Source organism: Microtus ochrogaster, chromosome X (assembly GCF_000317375.1).
Source record: "Microtus ochrogaster isolate Prairie Vole_2 chromosome X, MicOch1.0, whole genome shotgun sequence".
In the NCBI taxonomy this organism is placed as follows: domain Eukaryota; kingdom Metazoa; phylum Chordata; class Mammalia; order Rodentia; family Cricetidae; genus Microtus; species Microtus ochrogaster.
This window is the reverse complement of record NC_022026.1, coordinates 34317477-34323730: the sequence shown is the minus strand read 5'-3', so window position 1 is coordinate 34323730 and position 6254 is coordinate 34317477.

The window sequence follows — 6254 nt, the reverse complement described above, 5'->3', positions numbered from 1 at the left end:
TGTTTTATGTATTTTATGACAAGGAATGAATGTGAGTTGTATTATGTAGGGATGAATGATGTTGACTGTCTTTTCATATGCTTGTTTGTCCCTTGTATGTTAGTGTCAGAAGTGCCAATTCAAGGTCTTTGCCCATTTATAATGATTTGTCTTTTCCTTATCAGATTGTAAGAGCACTTTATATATTTTTTCTCTGATAATTTTTATTTCTTTATAAATAATAGGAATCAAAATTTCCACATGCTCCCTTCCTCCTACTTCCCTTCTGCTCCCCCACTCACCCTTCCTCCTCCCCCTCCAGTCCTAAGAGAGGGCAGGGTACCCTGCCCTGTTATGCACTTTTATATATTCTGAATCCCAAACTCTGACACATTGATTAGATTTTATTAATGTATTGTACTAGCTATAATATTATGCATTCTTATTAACTGAGTGATAGTAATTTTCCTCTGGGAACTCTTATTAAGACTCATCAAAAGAGTGGCATTTAGGTCAGTGGCTTGGCCTTCTAAGCATACAGAGCTATGTAAAATGACAGTGTAGTAAAAGTCTCATACACTAACAAACACATGCTGTTGTAGCCGGTTGAACCTATACATACTGGTTCAGTTTAAACACAAATGATAATAAATTCTTTTGCCCTGGCTACAGTGCAATATGTTTGGGGGCGTGAACTGAATTCTGCTTATCCTAGAAGATTAGTGCAATATAACAATCTAGAAGAAAGGCATTTTTCCCCACTCACAAGAGAAATTATTGTAGGAACCAGAAATATCTAGCTTAGAGAAGAGAAAACTCAGGGGATATGATAGCTGTCCGCAAATATTTTAAGGGCTGTCATGTGGAAGAGCAATTAGAATTGTTTTATAAGTTCCCAAGAGGTGAAACCAAGACCAATGAGTGGCTAAAAAAACTTCAGGGAGACAGGTTTCCAATTCTGTAAAAAATAAGACATTCTAATCTTCAAGGCAATCCAAGGTAGTGGGGCTGTCTAGCAAGAAGTAAGCTTCTCATCCTTGGCAAAAGAATGCACACTTTCTGAACCAGGCAGAGATGTTCAAATCCTAGTTTTACACATATCCTAATAGTGTCACCTGGGTAAGACTTAGTCATTTAAGTCTCAATTTGCTGATACTTAAGTGGAGCAAATAGGGTACCTAATAGAGCTACAATAGTTAAGTGTACATTTTGAAGTATGTCTGTATTTAGTGTACAGGTAAATAAAATAAAATCAGTAGTTTTGTCTGAACCAGCCCTCTGATCTGAGTGGGAAATCCCCACATGTTCATGTTTGAGTGCTTATTCCAGTGATGATGGTTTGAGCTTGTGGAACATTTAGGAGGTAAGCATGGCTGATGGAGGTAGTTCACCAGGGAGTGGGGCTTTTAAAGATCCAAACCAAGCACCTGGTTGACTCACTACTTTCTACATTCTGGTCATTATAATGTAATAATACTGTTCTTCATGCTATCATCATAACAAATGGACCGGCTATGCCTTCAAAGTTGTGCTGGACTGAAAACCTCGGAATCTGTGGGCAAAACTAAATCTTTCCTTCCTTAAATTGTGTTGGTCAGGTATTTTGGCTCCAGCAATGTGAATGTAGCTAATTTCCTTCTCTTTCTCTTTACCCCCTCTCCACAACTTTCCCCTATCTGTCCTCATTTTATCTTCCTTCTGTCCCTTCTCCTTTCTCTGGCTTAAGTGTTTATGGTTAATCTTGTCTGTGCTGAAAATTCATACAGTGTGTGTGTTTCAATACCTCCAAAAAGGATGACGGCACCGAAACAGGATGAGTAAGGTGGCCAGTTGTAGAGTACAAAAGCAAAATTAGTGAAAGGGAGGGAGATCCTTATAGCAACACACAGTATGGTGGTTAGAATAGGTATTGTCCCCATAGACTCATGTGAGTAAATGCTTGGCACATAGGTTTTGGCACTATTAAGAGGTGTAGCTTTGTTGGAGTAGGTGTGGCCTTGATGGAGGAAGTGTTCAACTATGGAGGTCGGCTTTGAGGTCTCATATGCTCAAGCTAGGCCTAGGGACACAGTCTCCTTCTGCTGTCTGTGGATCAAGATATAGAACTCTCAGTTCCTTCTCCAGCACCATGTCTCACCATGGAGACTGTGGACAAAAACTCTGAACTTGTTTTCCTTTATAAAAGTTGCCATGGTTATGCTGTCTCATCACAGCGATGAAAATCCTCAAACAACCAACCAAAAGTAGCCTCTCCATGGGATGATAAACTAAAGTATGTACAGCAGCAGGTTGCCAAGTCTTATGGGTGAGTAAGCAACATTAGAAAGAATCCATAGGACACAGCCATGGCACAAGCCTGACTTGGTATTCAGAGTTTAGACAAGACAAGGAGAATGTGTACTCAGAGAAGGCGACAGCAGTGTGAGGTTTGAATTTTTCTCAAAGAACAATGGGAGCAAGATCTTTCAATGTCCAAGAACTCTGATTATAAGCTGTAAGATGAAATAAGCCTCTCTTTTATGAAAGTTCCTTTTGATCATGGTATCTTCATCACAGTAGAAACTTAAGTAAGACAATTAATAAAAAAGAGCATGCTCATTATTCTTATTATATAAAAATGAAGACTAGCACACTTAATAAGAAGATGGAACAGGGATTTTATTCATTAGTGTTGTTTTGCTCATCTTATCATTATTATTATTATTATTGGTTTTTCTAGACAGTGTTTCTCTCTAGCTTTGGAGCCTGTCCTGGAACTAGCTCTTGTAGCCCAGGCTGGTCTCGAACTCACAGAGATCTGCCTGTCTCTGCCTCCAGAGTGCTGGGATTAAAGGCATGCTCCACCACTGCCTGGCTCATCTAATTATTAAATATGAATGTTACCATCTTATTTTGCTGATACTTAGGGTGACTGTTGAATCATCTGACTTCTATTATGGTGTACTTGATTTTATAGTGTATTAAGAAATATTTGTCATGGATTCATCAATGGCTTACTGATTAATTGGTTCCAAAATCTTAGTGTTTTCAAATAACAAAGTTGGAGCCTCAGAAAAATGGGTCAAACTCTTTTTGAGCTGTGATATTATATATTTAGTATTTAAAAAGTAAGTGTGAGAATTTTGAGTTTTCAAATGCCATGATCCTGGAGGTAGAAAATGTTAACAAAATTTACAAGTTTAAAACTATTAGGGTCAATTAAAGAATTCAGTAATGTTCCAAAATATAATATCTGCACAGACAAATTTTGCTCTATGTGAGAACAAGGAATAATCTACGAACAAGTTCAAGAAAACAATTCCATTTATAATACTGTTCAAAAGAGTAAAATACTGAAGGATAATTTTAAGCACACAATAGTCTTATATATCAAAAACTATACAACATGGTTGAACAATTAAATGGTGTTTAAATAAATTGAAGATATAAACAAATGAAAAGACATCCCATTCCAAGTCTTAATATTTTGAAGACAGTAATATCATGCAAAAAAATTTGTAGTTTCAATAGATTCCCTATGAAATCTCTAAAAACATGTTTTTCATAAACTAAAAAACCTATCTCAAAATTCACATTGATTTTACAAGAGTCCCAAATGTCAACAAAATAAAACAAAGTTGCCAAGTTCCACCATTGGGGAACGATGTTTGTTGTTTTAAACACACAGAGAGAAACAGAGAGACAGAGAGGGAGAATAAAGTTGGTTGGGTCATAGACTCTGGGAGGAACTAAAGGAGTGAAAAACATGATGAAAATATATTGTATGAAAAAAATTAAAACAAAAAAAAACCAGCCTCTCCAATCAATGGCACGGGGACACTGGATATACATACGAAGAAGCATGAGGTTAAACTGCTACTTCATATATTCATAAAAGTTAACCACAACTGGATCAGCAATCTAAATAAAGAAAACAAGAACTAAAATTCTTAGGTCAATAAATAAGGATAATATTTGATTTTGACAATCAATTCTTACATGAAAAACCAAGTTAGTGGAAAGTAAAAGAAAAAATGGCGAAATAGAACTTCATCAAAATTAAAAATATTTGTTTCAAAGACTATCAAGATGAAAATATGACATATAAAGGAAGGAAAATGTTTCAATCATACATTCTCTATGTCTAACAACATATAAATAATTCTCAAAGAATTATTTATATGTTGTTAGACATAGAGAATGTCTTAGAATGTACTCTTAGAAATACAGTATATATACATAGATGTAAATAAATAAATAAGTAAAAATCTTTGCAGTTGATACATCTACAACACAACTGCTGCACCAATAGGTTGGGAAACATCAGGGAAGCAAGGCATGGGGGGCAATGGGGGCCAGGAGGCTTAAAGATTGTAAGATTCAGGTGTAGTAGAAGTCTGCTTGTTCGTTTCCCAGCCACCCAGACTCCCTAAATAACCACACAAAAACTGTATTAATTAAGTCACTGCTTAGCTCTAACTTCTTGGCTAGCTTTTACATCTTAATTAAACCCATTTCCATTATTTTATATTTTACCATGAGGCTTGGGGCCTACTGACAAGGTTCCTGCATATCTGTCTCCAGTGGCAGCTCTATGGCTTCTCCCTGACTCTGTGTCTTTTCTTCCAGCATTCAGTTTAGTTTTCTCCACATAGCTCTACTCTACCCTATCACAGGCCTAAGACAGTTTCTTTATTAACCAATGGTATTCACAGCATAAAGAGGGGAATCCCACATCAATTGTGAGATCCAGGGGACCAAGAAAGCTGCCATGAGAATTTCACCTAAGAAATGACAAGGAAGCTTTACCTATTATAGCTTAATATTGTTACCTAAAGAAAATCTGAGGAAGTACAACAGTGACAGACATGCTAACATGGAATGGGAAATCTCACAGGGTACCACTTATAAATAAAGAACTGCAGACATTCAAGGAATGCTAAGTAAAGAAGAATTAGTCCTTCCTAGGGATGAGCCATCAATACCAAGTGGTCACCTCTGTGAACAAAGAAGTAACACTAAACAGACTGAGGAAGTTGTATTTATATATTTAAACAACCAAGGAAAGGAGGCCATACTTTTGAGAGAGAGCAAGGGGGTTATATCAGAGAAATTGGAGGGAGGAAAGAAAAGAGGAAAATGGTGTAATTGTAAAAGCTAATAAACTTAGTAACTAAACTAAAACCCCCAAAATCTAGTTAAACAGGGAAAGTTTTGAAGAGATACTGGTCTAAAGAAAATTTCTAAATGACTAAGGAGCACAAGAAGAATAAACAATATTTCATGTAGAAAGGAGCTGCCGGCTGCGTTCCTGCCACCCAGCTCCTGGCCGCCTGGCCAGCTTATGCCCAGAAATAACAACACACAAACTGTATTCTTTTAAACACTGCTTGGCCCATTAGCTCTAGGCTCTTCTCATATCTTGCCTAACCCATATTTAGTAATCTGTGTAGCACCACTCTTACTGGGAAAGATTCAGCCTGTATGACCTGGAGGCTTGCTTCATTGCGTCTGGCCCAGAGAGGGGAAGCATAGCATCTGAGCTCACTTCCTTCTACCCAGCATCCTATTCTGTTTACTCTACCCACCTATGTTCTAACCTATCAGGCCAAGCAGTTTCTTTATTAATTAACCAATGACCTTCCTCCATCAATTTCACACAATGTAAATATGTACAAACCCCCAATAATTTGATATCACACTTACCAGGTTGTGTAGAATTTTTAAAAATAGGAAGTTGGGCATGATGTGGTGATGCACAACTCTAATCTCTGAATTCCTGAGGCAGAGGCAAGTGATTCTCTGTGAGCTCCAGGCCAGCTTGAACTAGCAAGTTCCAGGACAGCTAGAGCTACACAGTGAGACCTTTTCTTTAAGACAGAAGGAGAAAAAGGCAGAAGAGAAGGAGGAGAGAGAAAAACAGAGACAGAGATAGAAAGATACACACATGCATGCACATGGACACACACACGTGCACACACACACACACACACAGACTGTTGATGAAATACATAGCGATATATAGAGATATATGTTTCTGGTGAGAGTGAAAAATGCTGCAGCCACTTAGGATCAAAACTGGCAGCTATGGCAGTGGAGAGATGGCTCAGTGATTTAAGGTATGTGTCATTATTCTTCTGGAGGATCTGAGTTCAATTCTCATAAGCCATGTAAGGCAGTTCATAACCATCTATGACTCCAGGTCCAAGAGATCTGATATGTCTGGCTTCTTTGCACACTCACACACTATGCATATGATTAAAAATAAGCTTTTTCGCCGGGCAGTGGTGGCGCAC